Source organism: Artibeus jamaicensis, unplaced genomic scaffold, assembly GCF_021234435.1.
Source record: "Artibeus jamaicensis isolate MK-2021 breed Jamaican fruit bat unplaced genomic scaffold, CSHL_Jam_final scaffold_369, whole genome shotgun sequence".
In the NCBI taxonomy this organism is placed as follows: domain Eukaryota; kingdom Metazoa; phylum Chordata; class Mammalia; order Chiroptera; family Phyllostomidae; genus Artibeus; species Artibeus jamaicensis.
The window spans coordinates 9,251,476-9,267,179 of record NW_026522042.1 but is presented as its reverse complement, the minus strand read 5'-3'; positions in this window follow the sequence as shown (position 1 = coordinate 9,267,179).

Below are 15,704 nucleotides of genomic sequence, written 5' to 3'. Positions count from 1 at the left end.
TTAGAGTACTTTTTAAAAGTATCTCCTAACATCACCAGTAATAACTTTAATAATAACCTACTTGATCCCTCTTTTGTAGGTTTTACAAGTTGGTGTAAATGATTCATTCTTCTTACAGCCTCAGGCAAAAATCACAAAATTTGAGGTCTGGCTAGAATGTTGAAAATGTGTATTTCATCCCTCCTTGCATTACCACATTTCACTATTTTACAAGAGTTGAAATCTATCAGTGTAAATTCTATCAGATCCTTAAGATTTTTAATATTTTCAAACTCTTTCTTATCCTTCTCTTTTCTAAATTAACTCCTTCCTAACACAATTTAACTTTATTTTCTCTTTCAGTCTTTCATGAAAGTTCAGTACAATTGATCCGCTTTTACATTACTTAGGATACAGGGGAACCTGAATTCAGTAGCCTTTCATCTTTATAACTGTATGTTCTTGTGTAAAGAGCATTATTCAATTACTCCATCTTTTCCAGGAGGAAAAAAAAAATCATCTCTCTTCAGTCTTAAAATGAAACTGTTTTTCCCTCTGTTACTGTCTCAGTCATTTGAATGGCTGTGTTCTCCACATGTGTTCTTATGGTGAATGGCATTTCTGGCAAAAAGAATAAGCTTTTAGTGTTTGCAAATGACACTCAACAAAGAAGCAGGAGTTTAGGTAAATTTTAGTAAAGAACACATTTCACAATGTTGTGTTTGCTTTTTAAACAATAGCACTATATTATTTTTTAACATGTCTTTTATACTAGCCTATTACTAGCCATTCATCCTCTTGAAACTTGCTTTTCTTCCTTCTTCCCTTTTTCCCCCCATTCCTGTTTCTTACTCATTTTGTTTACTTCTTACTACTTCTCCAATTTTCCGGGTCATTTCGATTCTAATCTGGTCATTGAGAATGTGACTTCCTCTTCTTAGTTTTCATTCCCCAACTAGGTTTCATTTTCTGTGTGAATGAATTTTTTTCTCATACTATTAGTCATTGATAAAAAATGTCATATCAAATTAGGTCCAGGACCACACCTTGGAGAGGTAACTGCTGGATTCAGACGATATAAAGACTCCATTGATGGTCACTCTCTGGGGTCTACTTTCTGTCCTATTGCACACAGATACTATTCTAGCTGACAAACCAGATCGCATTGGTTTCAGGTACAGTGGTAACAAGGATCAGAAAGGAAGTCTTGCTGAAATCTTAGTTCCCTTATCTGCCTTATTACCTAGGCCATGTGAATGAAGATAAATCAAGTCAGGAACCACATTTAATCCGTCTTTTTGGGGGGTAATTTCTCTTCATAGTTAAACCACACATGTAACATTTAAATAAAGGCCATTAAAGTGACAGGCAATGAGGTCCTGGCCAGGAAGCTCAGTTGGTTAGAGCCTCGTCCCAATATGCCAGGATTGCAGGTTAAATCCCAGGTCAGGGCAGGAGGAAGAAGCAAACCAATGAGTGACTATATAAGTGGAACAAGAAAGTGATGTTTCTCTCTCTCTCTCTCCCGCTTTCTTTCTCTCTCTCAAATCAGTCAATAAAAATAATAATAAAAGTGACAGGCAATGGGCTAAATTCAGCAAATGTTATAAAATCCTACACAGGGTCGTTTATAAAGATTCAGCCTTGGTCACACAGAAGGAAGTAGCCTTTTAGTACTATTGCCTTAAATTTTAATTTCTGTCACAAAATCTTTAAATTTCATTTAAAAAATTCTGTAAGATATAAAGGCCCTCTATGAACACAGTTTTAAATGAAGAAATGCCTGTTTGTGAAAGAAGAGACAATGCATTTGTAAAATAAAATTTGGAAGGTTGTGCACTGAAATTTCAACAGCGATTATCGTTGGTTGGTAGAATTTTGAATGATATTTTTATCTTTCTTTTTATTCATTTTTTGTCCTAAAACAAATTTTTACTTGTGTACTATTTTAAAGGAAAATAATATAAAGATTTTGTTGGTGATCCCAAACCACGATTATATGTATATGATCATAATAATTTGTTCAGTAAAGGACCCATGAAAATTGTTTGTCTCTGAATCTCATTAAAATAACTTGCCCACATACACCAACATATGTATATTTACTTTTTTATTAAACAAAACATAAAGGCAAAAAATGGTTAAAAGTAATTTTTAGTGTTATATTACTAATGGCACAAAAAAAAGCAATGGTGCTAAATATATTTCATTGTTTTTTAAATTTCTTGTTTAATACTTTGTGATATAGCAACTCAAAAGTCTTCCAAAAAGGGTTTATTTGGATGTTGGGATTTGGTAGCCGAAACTACAAAATACAAATTAAAAAATGGAAGAACTGTTTTATTGGCTGCGGTTTCTAAATCATAACATTCGTTTTTTTCCATTCTATCTATCAGTAATACAAAGGTTTTTTTTTTTTAATGTAACTTGGCTAATAAATGTCTATCTTTTTTCAGTATCTTTTCTTGATTATGCTATTACAGTTGTCCCAATTTTTTTCTCCCCTTTATGCTCCCTCTGCCCTGTACCCTACCCCACCCTCTAGCACTGACCCCTCTGCTTAGTTCATGTCCATGAATTGTACATATAAGTTCTTTGGCTTCTCTATTTCCTATGCTATTCTTAACCTCTCCCGGTCTATTTTATGCCTACCAATTATGCTTCTTATTCCCTGTACCTTCCCCTCCTCCCTGTTCAGTCCCTCCACCCCCACACTGAAAACCCTCCATGTGATCTCTATTTCTCTAATTCTGTTCCTGTTCTAGTTTGTTTAATCTTTGTTTTTTGATTCAGTCGTTGGTAGTGAGTTTGTTGTCATTTTACTGTTCATAGTTTTTGATCTTCTATTTCTTAGATAAATCCTTTTAACATTTCGTATAATAAGAGCTTAGTAATGATGAACTCCTTTAACTTTATATATTAAATGTCTATCTTAGTGTCAATTGGTTTTTCATAGGCTGGAGGACATAACATTCAGAAATTTTTAGCAAATCGTTTTAAAACTCTTGATCCAAAGGATTTTTAGCTGGTTAGAAAAATCTGTTTCCAAGATTTTTAAGTGTACTTATATTATAGAGGTGACATTTTTATTTTTAAGTGTTTCAGAAAAAAAATCACAAAACTGTGGAAATATGTTTAAAATATCTATTTTTTAAACTTCTCTGTAACACATTTATTTTTGATAAGTAATAACTTTGTTGTTGTTATCACATGTACTTTGAAGGAAAAAATTAATATTTAAAAAAATATCCATTAACTAAACATGAGACTGGAAACCACCATTCATCATGCAAAAAAATTTGCCACTAAATAAACATAAAACATTTACATAGTGCAAAAAATTTTTATACTCACTCCCCTTTTCAAAGTGTGAAAATTAAACTGCATTTTAAAGGTCTTTATTATATAAAATTATCACATGTACTGTCTCTGTTTTTCTGTGAATCTCTAATTTTTAAATTTCATTTAAAGTGACTGTTTCATCGATTTTTCATAAAACATGGCTTTTATTAAGGAAGTTATTTAGTGATAACGATACACATTCCTTGGAACATCTTTACTTTGGGGGCACAGAAATAGTTATTTGTGTATTTCATTGCTGAACAGAATTTAGCAAACACCCTAAGCTGGGACAAGTGTAGAAACTTCTATGCCTTCATCTAACTGTACTGCAAAAATTCTGTAATACCTGTTTGCTCAAATACCTTTTTCTTCAAATCTTCAGCTATTTTTTCCTTTTCCTCTTCCCATCTCGGTTGACTAATGTTACTGCATTTTAGTTTTGTCAACAAATTGTTTTCTTTGTGGGTTTTTTCCAGCCATTTTTTTTTAGCACAACAGGAAATATATTCTCTCTTGATATATACCTTTTGGTCTGTTACTAAGATGAAGTCGCTCTGTTTTGCAAAGCAACAGATTCAATCAACACTTCATGACTTGCAACATCACTGAAAAATATAGAAAATTATTTTCATATTCTCAACGCTTATTTTCAAATATTTTGCTAAATAGATAGTTTTATATTATCATTAGCTAACATCTCAAGAAATAATACACACTTAGAGTTAAGTAATAGTAAAAAAATACTGTACAAAAACTCATATTTCACATAACCTAATTTCAATTTTTAAAATAGTGGCTGGCATTGCGATGCCTGATTAAATTATTGTGTTTTTTTTAGTGTGTAAAGATTTTGATGAAATGCTAATATCAGTGGTAGAAGCATCTGGTCTTTCATATTTTAAAACCTTGTGCTTGTTCTTTCATTACTTATGTTACATGTAGGTTTTTATGCAAGGTTCTTTTTAAGCCAAGTGTCCCTTTCTAGAAGGATACTTTAAAACACACTCCTTCAGCCCACTTCCTGCACATAGTACGTGGCCCTGTGCCCGAGCAGAAAGGACTCCTGAGGAAGTGTTGCAGACTCCTCCGAGCCTCGGAATTTCCAGTCCTCCTAGGGGTCACTTCATAGGACTCCTGCCAGTTTAACCCACCGACCAAGTGACAGCTCCATTGTTCATCTGTATAATAAATGCCAATCGTTTATTTTTTCCTTTCTTTCGTTTTCCTTTCTTTTTGGCTGAAAAAAACGTACCCAACTCCTCCATCAGAAAACATAAAAACAAAGCAGTCACTCCAAGTAAAGGGACATTGAGCAAACAGAAAACCGGAGCCCTGGCTGGTGTGGCTCAGTGGATTGGGCGCCAGCCTGAGAACCAAGAGGTCACCAGTTTGATTCTCCGTCTGGGCACATGCTTGGGTTGCGCATCAGGACCCCAGTTGGGGGCATGTGAGAGGCAACTGATCCATGTATCTCTCACACACCCTCTCCTTCTCTTTCTCCCTCTTCTTCTCTCTAAAAATAAATACATAGAATCTTAAAGAAAAGGAAAGAGCTATCCAGAGCATAAAAGCACACCTGAGATCTGAAGACTAAGCCAGTGCCAGTACCAGAAGGTAGAAAGGAGATTCCAAATTAAGCCCAGGCTGACCCAGGTTGGTAGCGACCCCTGGCTTCCAGTAGCAGCAATTACAAACCCTGTCTGGGGAAAAGTCCTTGGCTCCACAAATTAAGATGAAACAAATAAAAACTCATGTTCGAACACCATCAAACTCATTGGAAAGAGTCACCATGAGTAATAATAAGAAATAAAAATAAATATATCTCATGAACTTCAAATACTGATGATAAGAAACAATAAAAAGTAGCTACATATGAAGTGACCTTTCAATGAAGAATTTCTGATTTCATCTATAATAGAAAATAGATATTGGCTTTGATTTCTCACAATAAACAGTTACTAATCCCGACAAAACGTATGGACGACGTTTTTAGGCTTCGGACAATAAATAACATGACACTGTGACCTTGAAGTAAATCAAAGAAACAAACGAGGTGAGCTCTGCTGCAAGGTGAGCTCTCTGGTTTTTACCTGAGGACATCTTGCAAAATACGACACAGGCTCTGGAACCCAAACAGATCACATCAGTCTCACCAGTTGAAGGAAAAAAAAAAAAACAGTCCGAAGTTCAGACATATGGAGGCAGGCGAAATTTGAGAATGTCGGAGCAAGAGCTCTGCTCCAGAAACATGCGCGGATCCTTTTGATTATTTAAATGATCTGAAGCTGTGTAACCACAGGATGAGTCTCTGAGAGGCCTGGCGGAGAGCAGCTACTGGGGGATTCCAGAAGTTGCAGATTGCTAGGAGATGTTAGAGTCCCGAGCAGGAAGAAGAGAGACTGGAGTGAACACTCTGAGCATTCAGTTAAGACCCCCGGAAGGCTACTACTGTGTTTAGGGAAAGAGCAGCTGGAGACCCTGTAAAGGTCATAACCCAGGGAAAATCGGCACGACCCCTACAATAAAGGCTGCTATAGGCACATCCAAACAAAACCTAAAACTAAGTCTCAACAGGAAGAATCTGATCTGCGAGTAAACTGACTAATAATGGGGAAAACCCCTACACAGCCCCTTAAAAAGCAACAGCATCTCAGCTCTCATATCTACAATGTCCCGCCTGTCATAAAAACTACATTAGATGTAAAAAATCAGGAACATGTGACTCACTGACGTGAGAAAAAATTGTCAATAAAATAGGTGCAGAGGTAACATAGGTGTTGGGATTTACAGAATTTTATAAGTAGGTTTGAAGATTTAAAAGGAAAGCTGGACATAATGAATGAGCAGATGGGGGTTCTGACTAGAGAAATGTATTGTCTAAAAGAGAATCAAGTGAAGATTCTAGAAGTGAAAAAAAAAACAACATAAAATGTTAGAATCCATCAGAAGATAACACATAGGACACTAAAAAAAAAGGACCAATAGAAAAAAATATGAGACTGAAAAAAAAAAGCCTTAGTGAGCCAAGTTTAAAAAAAATCAATTAGTCTAAAACACATGTATTTGGAATCCCAGGAAAAATAAAAGGGGAGCTTAGGACAGAAAAAAATATTGAAGGAATACAGTCATGCACTGCATCATGACATTTTGGTCTATGACAAACTGTATCTATAATGGTGGTCCCCTCAGATTATAATAGAGCTGAAAACATATTATTTCCTAAGGAGGTCATAGCCTTTGTAACACTGCAGTGCAGCTTGTCCCTCGTGTTAGTTGCGATGCTCCACGAACACACTGCACTCTCTGACGTGTAACAGTACACCATTGCAGTTATGTGCAGAACAGTACTTGACAACAGTAATAAATGACTATTGCTGTTCAAGGTATTGACTATACTATACTTTCTACCATTACTGTAGAGTGTACTCTTTCTACTTAGGAAACGTATTTTGCTATAAAACAGGGCGCCGTGTTACATTTGCAGCAGCTGCATGTCATGATTACCGCATCTCTGGATTGCATCATTTTCCCTGGTGCTTGATTGAATCTAGTGTTGTTTTCCACAGTAACATGCTGCACAGGCTCATAGCCTAGGAGCAATAGGCTACACCATGTAGCCCAGTGCGTAGTAGGCTTCAGCATTTAGGTTTGTATAAGTGCACTATGATGTTCACATAATAAAATCGCCCAATAACGTATTTCTCAGACCATTTTCTCACCATTAAGTGGTGCATCACTAATGACTGAAATGTTACAAATTTGATGAAAACTATGAAAACACAGATCCAAAAATTGGAAAGAATCAAACATGATAAACACAAAGAAAAACACTCCCAGGCATATATTAGTCAAATTGCCAAATATCAAAGATAAAATAATCAGAGAAGAAAGCAAAAGGCCAATGAACTATAGGCAAAAACAATAAGAATCACTGTTGACTTCTGGTCAAAAATGATGCAAGCCGAAATTCAATTAAATGACATCTTTAAAATGAAAATGAAAAGAAATATCTATAATTTAGGATTATATAGCTTGTAAAATCAAATTTCAAAAAGGAAAGTGAAGTGAAAATATTTTTCAGATGTAAAAATTTCAAAGAATTTGTCATAAGCAGATGTGTTCAATGATACATATTAAAGAAGATCTTGCAGCCTTGAGGAAAATAATACCAGATGGAAATTCAGATTTACACAAAGGACAAAGAATGTCTTGGTTTATATATAAGTAAAAAAAGGTCAATATATCAGTAAATAAAAGAGTTTTTAATGATATCCATTTAAATATATTTAAATCAATTATTTAAATAATAAATAATAAATCATTATTTAAAGATATTCATTTAAAAGGCAATAGCAATGTATCGTAGGCTTAACTTGTAGAAGAGAAATGTATAGAAAATTGGACAGTTATGAGATTATCATTATATGTGACATAGTGCAATATTAGTTTAAGATATATGATGATTAGTTAAGAAGTTTGTTATACAAATAGCTACATGGGAGATTAGCTGCCTGCTCATATTAAATATTATATTAAAAGTAAGTTAATTACATAATTCCTGATTTTAAAACTCCTGACAAAGCTGCAGTAATTAAGAAAGTATGGTATGGCTATAAGGAGAGATACAAACAGGAAGCAGAAATAGCAAACTGCAAGGAAAAAGAGACAAATACAGAACTAGAGTTGAAGACTTCTTCTCTTTTTTCCATAATCAACAGGACAAGTACACAGAAAAATCAATCAGCTTATAGAATATCTGAAAAATACTTCAAACTACTTTACCTAATTGACACTTACAGAATGACCCACTCAACAACAAAAGAATACCCATGTTTTTATTTTTTTAATTTTTATTTATTGTTTTTATAGAGAAAGAGACAGAAACATTGATTTGTTTTTCCACTTATTATATGTAGTCTTTGTTTGATTCTTGTATGTGCCCAGACCAATGATTGAACCCATAACTTTGGGGTATCAGGACCATGCTCTAACCAACTGAGCTACCCAGCCAGGGCAAATATTTTCAACAGCAATTTAGCATATACTCAATAGAGAAACCCTCATAAGTATGCCCAGGGAAATCCTGACATAAATGTTCATAGTAATGTTGTTTTTGAGAGCAGAAAATGGGAACTTCTGTAGAAAAAGAGGACTTCAGTAGAAAACCAGTAATCTCTGTGGTTTGTTCATTCAGTGGAATGATATACGTTTCCCAAACATAACAATTGACAAAAGTGAGTTGCAGAAAAGTATGTGCAGTATGATACTAGTTACATCAAATATTAAAGAGTAGAAACAGTCCTTGTAAAATTTTGAGATACATACACATGTAATGAAAGTACAACAGAAATGTGTGGGAGTGATAAACACCAAAAGTAGGTACTGGTGTTCTTTGAGAAAGAGGGAAGGGTCTTCGGCCATACCACCCTGAGTGCACCTGATCTCGTTTAAGGAGAGAAGGCAGGAATAAAGTGAAGTACACAGGAAGCTTTAAATTTATTTATATTTATTTAATAATAAATTAATTTTAAAGAGTGATGGGGAGAGATGAAAAACTGTTATACTACCACTTACGAACTTAAAAAATTAAATATTCAATGAAATCGATCTGCAGATACTAAGAAAGCTTAGAGGCAATTGATGATGAACAAGAATCTGTCATTAACGTACAGTCAGGTCACAGAATTGCAGGTGCCCTGCTTGTTCACCCACCTTACATGCCGGCTGAGGTTCCAGTAGTTTTAGCTGGTTTGTAAAAATCAAGCCCACTTTCAAAGAATAAATACTTATTATATTTTGATAACAAAGTTCCTAAAATAATTTTTAAGCTCTAAAGGCAGACTTGAAGGCTGAATCCCTCCTTTTGGCATAACGAATCTTAGCCTTATACAAACCCCTGCCATAGACTCCTACCACTGACCACTTTGAAGGGGGCAATGCCACCCTGAATACGTAAGTTCTGGTGTGTTTATTAAAGATACAATTATAATACATTGCCATTGCTTTTTTCTGAAGTTCCTGTAGACTTAATAGCTCATATTCTTTAATTTACCTAGCATTAATTAAATTAATTTTGTTAGTCTTGTAACTCCCTCTCGTGAAGCTGGGCTTCTCACCTTATTCAACAGTGACTTTTCTGACTATCATCTGTATCATAATGGACAAGGAACCAACAGTTTTCCTAATTTCTGGCTTCTTTCTGTCTCATTGATATTTTTTGTGCTTCTTTTTGTTAATTATTCAGAAAGATTCGGGAGCAGCATGTATCATATACACATAGAAAGCAAGATAATCCAAAAATTAAGATTTTAGACTCCGAGTATAAGCCTAATGTTGGCCATGTAACTTGAGCAAAGCATACATGGTCTCTAAGCCTCCTTTATTCATAGTAAAATGGCTTGACTTGTAGGATTGGCATACGTTTAAATGGGACACAGCCCATAAATACCTAGCAGTGTTGAGTACACAGTCAGCCCTCAGACAAAGCCAGGGAATGGTGAAGATGATGTGACGATGCAGCATTTGTATGGGATTGACTTTCACCCTTCAGCTGCCTCTCAACTCACATGCCCCATGTAAATTTGGTTACCTAGGTAACGCTGCAACTGAAATGATGCAGGATGCTGACAGGACCTGACAGTCCAGGATGAGCCCTTCTGATGTGAGGAGGGCCAGCTTTAGGATTTGGTTCATATAATATTACGTCTCTTCTTCTTTGAAGTGAGAAGCACTATTTCTGCAGGAAGTTTACTTCTGATCCGTCCTGTTAACTCACTGGCAGGTGCACTCATCCCTCAGCTGCTGTAAGAATGGCTGCTAGAGCCCACTGTTGCACCTTACTGCAGAGAATTGTCCTCAGACCAAAGGGGCAGTGATGCTCAGATACGCCTAGCAGAGGAGATTGGGGTTGGAGGAGGAGGAAGCATCTGGCAGCCAATGCCTGCCTGGAGGAGGGGAGGGGCATGGCCCAGCCCCCTCGCCCCAGGGTGCCAGGACTCAGTGGAGCCATTCCTGCTTCAGTGTTCCTCCTGGAGTGAGGCTGACCTTGGGCTGTAGCTGGACCCCCATCTTTGCCAACTGCTTTCCCTGAGCTACCCTGCTTCCTCGCTCCTTACAGGGGTGCCCTAGGCAAGCCCCTCAACAAACCCCTCACCCAAGGATTCCAGTCTTGAGCTCCACTTTCGGGAACTCAACCTAAGAAGCCTTCTTAGTACATTTACTTCGACAGCTGTCTCAGGAAAAACAGAGTTGTCAGTGTTGTTTCTCTCTAGATGAATGCCTACAAAACTTTTATGTGTCCTTGAATACTTTGTGGTTTTGGTTTGTAGTCCTGTACATTTATTTAGTTCTCAGAGGTTAGTAACCATCATAGCTTGGTAGACCTCTTTTAGATCTGTACCTATGAAAGAAGAGAAACCAACCGACTATTCTGGTCCCCTTAAATATGTGGGTGGCAACAGCATTTTAATGCTTTTCTTAATACAGCTCCTACAATCCCAGTAGGAGCTCTGACAAGCATATCATATTAGCTCAAATACAATAACCTAAATTTCATCATAACTTAAACACTTCAGTGCTGCTGCTAGAAACATGGTGGAGAGTCAAGCTTCGGTCTCCACTGACCTGCTGTTAGATCCTGCATTGGAAGAGAAAGAGATCGTTTACAAGCCTGAATAAAACTCTCTATCAACTTAAAGTTTTTGAAAGACATCACACTGTTTCAAAGATTTTTTCCCCAAGAATTGAGATGAAAGGCCCAACACTGGTGGTCTTAGAAGGTATTTCTTTGCTCTCATTTGCTAATAAAAACATGGGCACAAACAGTCTGTATATTAGCTATTGACTATCATTCTCATTTGGGCCAAGGCCAAACCACAATCTGACTTTGAGTTTCTGTTCTATTCCTGGCCACGGCATTTGCAACATATCAGGTGCTGAGGAATTTGTAGGCAACAGCATTGGTTTTATGATTGCATTCCTAGGAGACCTCTCAGTGGCATTTGGTGCTACTAACAGAAATGGAATCTGGGTGTCATAGGCACTAAACACATTTTTTCCATCACTCACCCACACAAAGACTCATAACTGGCAGGTTGGATGGCTGCAGAATAACGTGTGCTTCATCTGACGAATTTCCCATTGTAAATGGCCAGTGTTGCAGACTCACTGCACAAGTCGAATCTGGCATACAGGGATAATTTGTTTGGTCTGCCTAGTTCATTTCAGAAAAATAGAGTCAACTGGAAAAGTAGTAGAAATTATATATATATAGAGAGAGAGACCTTGATAATCAGCTTCTTTCAGAAACAGAAGACTCTATCAATACTGGACTCACAGTCCATCAGAGTTAAGTCATATTGATACTGAGGCGCGGATGGGAAATGAATGGCAAACTCAAGGTGGAAAGCCCGTGAACTGTTTGCGAATGTATGGGCGGTGTGTAGAAAAAGCGTGTAGTAAGGGGCCGTCCCCTGCAACTGGTCACCTCAGGGGCTGGTTGCAAATCCAGAAGGAATAGGGAGGAGAAGACCTGGAATCCAGAGTCAGCACAAGGTGAAGGAGCCTAACAGAGCCGTGAAGGACACAGCCACTCGTGACAGGACCTCAAGGAGGAAGCTGGAAGAATGAATGTCCCAACCTCACTCTTCTATCCCTCTGATTGCTTGCTAGTGCCCCTGATTGGCAAAAGGAGACTGGGAACTCCAAGGCAAGGGGGCCTCCTGAGGCAGTTTGTAAAGGTCAGTCTTGGGGACACAGAGCGGAAGAGAGAGGTCAGAAAGAGGGATCTGGGGGCCAAACCAAAAGTGGCTAGCCCCATCAGCTGCTCACTCTTGTACACAGAGCTTATATTCCACTGTTTGCCACAGCCCCACCCCAAAGCGACCATCACTTGCCTCTTACTGCTTGTCATGCTGACACTATAATGTTTCTTGTAGGAAAGAACCACTTCACCAATGTCTCTAACCAAAGGGAGCCAGGAAAAAAGAGAAGACCCAATTCTTTAAGAAAAGCTGTGAGAGTGTGTATATATGTATATGTATATATATAAGATGTGTACATTTTTTCTTGTAAAAATATCACTATGTGTTTAATATATAAATAAAATATAGTCGGTGTATGTGTCTCTCTCTCAATGTATCTACATCTGTATCTATGTCCATGGGTCTCCCTACAGTGTAGTTGCAGGAAGTACCAAGTGCAAAATGCTGCGGCACACTGGGACTTCATACCCAGATGTAGAACCTGGACCTGGCACGGACATCATGCTTATTATTCAAAAATTTTTATTGTGTTTCTATAAAAACCTGAAGTGTTTCTATATTACCCTCAATTATCAGCTGGCAAGTAACTGGGACTCAGAGCCAGTTTACTGCCATTGAAGCGTAAGCTCATGCTGATAGGATTCCATGGCACTGACACATTCAAAGTGCACAAGAGCCAACTAGCAGGCAGGGTGGTAATAAGAGCATGTGTCAGACGGTGCTCTAAATGCTGGACTATGTGCAACCCTGTGAAGTAGGTACTTTCATATTTTATCAATGAAAAATCTGAGTCTGTTAGCAAAGTTCAGAGTCTTGTTTGAGGTGACATACCTTAGCTGATACTTTGAAGCAGGAGTCAAGAAATGATGTACACAGTCACTAAAAGGAACCTTTAAACACCCAGTGCAATTGTGACAATAGAGCCGGTGTCAGCAAGTATTTCAAAATTAGTAATAATAATAATAATAATAATCATAAGTGGTGATATTTGGGTCCTTATGATGTGTCTGTCAGGTACAATGCTTAGCATTTCACAGATGGAATAAGAAATAAATTATTAAGAAAAATTGCATATCTATCTTTTCAAGAAATTTAGATCTTTGATTATCCCTCATCTTTCTTATGTTTTCATTTTTCCTCTCCATTAGAGCCTTCTCATGAGCTTTTGAATAAGCTTACGTCTTCTCTGTTTTAGAAGACAAACCATTCCTCAAAACAAAATTAAAAAAAAAAAACCTTTAAAATTTTCCTACCTGGCTATCACTGACATCATGCTTCTAAGTTTTAGGGTGTAATTCCTAGAAAGAGGTGTCCCTAACATCTGCCTCAGGGTTCTAAGCTGCCCTTTCATTTGTGGGCATGGACTGCCAGACCCTGTTGAAGGAAGGGGTGAATTACTGCATGCAGCTGGCCCCGGTCAGCTCTCTGCTCCGTCAGTGTGTCTCAGCTTCAGCCATCTGGTACAGGTCATGCCCTTCCTAGGTGGCCCAGGATGGGTGTAAGAGAGGTGGGAGCCAAATGGCTGGCCATTTGGGCCGGAAGGTAGATATCTCGGAAGGGAAGCGTTGACTCCCGAGGTTCTCGTCTGGCTGGCTGAAGATGTTTAGTGGCTGAACATTAAATTCATATTAGAGTGAATTAAAAATTGATGAAAAACGTCTTTCCCCAGAGATTCTGATCCAGTTGACCTGAGTTGGAAGATGTACATTTTGACAAACTCTTAGCTGAGCTGTATTCAGTGCCCATCCTCTGGAATGCAGACACCAATATGAGGTGAAAATGCAGTATTATTTTTTTCCCCTAAGCAAAGTACATGTGTGAGAAGAAATGCAGAGAAAACTGGGGAGGGCCGGAGGAATCGACAAAGAACAATGCCAGTCTGACCCCAGAGTAGGGAGGGACAGTTGGGTAGAAGTGTCTCAGAGTGCTTACCCTCAGACTGCAGGGCAAGGAGGGCTTAGCACGGCTGTTGGGTGGTCCTCAAACCAAAGTCATCCCCTGAGTGCTTTGGGACGTTTCAGGAAGAGGCCAGGCAGGCCCAGGCATTGGCTACACAGCCACTGGTCTGCAGCGTGGCGGGGGGGCATGGCGTGGGCACAATTGGCAATGGATTTCAGGGCATAGAAGCTGGGGGTCTTTGGTTAGTTAAGCTCCCCATCATTAGGCATCTGTAGGGCACATTCCCTATGATTTTGAGACAATAGGATGAGAAAAGGAAGATAGAAATGGGCTGTAGTTGGAGAGGTATTTGGATTCAAGGCAAGGTTTCCTGATGTTTTTGAATGGGAAAGACTTCAATGTATTTGTGAGCCTAGATGAAGGCAACTGCAACAATGGGAGAAGCTAAAGAAGAGGAGGGAAGAAACAATGGTTAGAGAGGGCGTGTGTACATGGCGGGGGGGGGCGTGGGTGAGAGAGAGAGATTAAGAAAGGAAAAGAGAATAAATTAATTGTGGAGAAAGAAAACTCCAGAGCAGGCAAGAAATGGGATAAAGGTTGTGGCTTTGAATCTAAGAAGTGACATCTTATTCTCTATGCTAGTGTTTGGATAAGGGGCAAGGGTTGAACACTGTTGGAACTTGAAGGAAGTTGCACTTGGTTATCTCAATGTCCACCATGAAACGAGACAACTTATCAAGAGCACTGATGGAAGGTTTGGTCTTGAACAGGAGGTACCCCCTCCTCTGAGGCTGAAGCAAAAAGGAAGGAAGGGCTCAGATGTGGCAATCACGTTATGGGAGAGAAAGGCTGAAGGTGTTATTCATTTGTGGCTCTTCTCACATGACAAATTCCATACATGAGACTCTAACAGAAATAGCATTTAGTATATTAAAGTTAATACTTCAAATATTTATTCTATGCTAAGATGGTTGTTTATTACATAACTCTTTCATAGTTGTGTGTGTCTATTTTTTGGTTGTATAAATCCAAACTCTAAAATATTCCCTCGACTTAATTTGGAATTTTAAAAACTGATACTCTATTGAATATATTCTGTTCTCAATCAATCAGAAAAAATAACTGGAAATATACTGTCAGCGTATTATGTCAATTTGTTATCAGATTCAACAGACAAAAAACATTCTGAACTATGTGACTTTATCCAGTATTAAATTCATCATGTAGCTTAGACTGGTTTCCCTATCAAAAGGTAGACATCAAAGTATTTCGAAATTGGTGGGGATCTTTGAGGTCAGTGGCTACTCTTTTGGGGGCTTCACCCTTACAGAATCTATAAACTGAGCAAAACAAGTTGATCTGTTTTCGAATTTCAGAGTATTGAATGGAAATTCCACTCTACCCATGCGAACGCTTTGAGGTTCTTTTCAATCATTTGAAATTATTTCAATTCCTTTGGGTCACTCTTCAGAAGCTATTTTCTTGAGTGCCAGGATTTCGTGCTCTGCATTACAATACTTAGTGTTCTTAGAATCTGGGGCCCGATGCATTGCGTTTTGCTTCTGGGCTGCTTTGGGAAGAGAGTGTGTTGACGGGAATATCCCTGCACAAACACCAGGTGCACTGATTTGCACTCCCCCTGCTGCACAACTTTCCAGTAAAGTGATTTCAGAAAGAGCTCTGCAGAGGTCATTGAAAACCACAAACAAAAACTACAAAAAG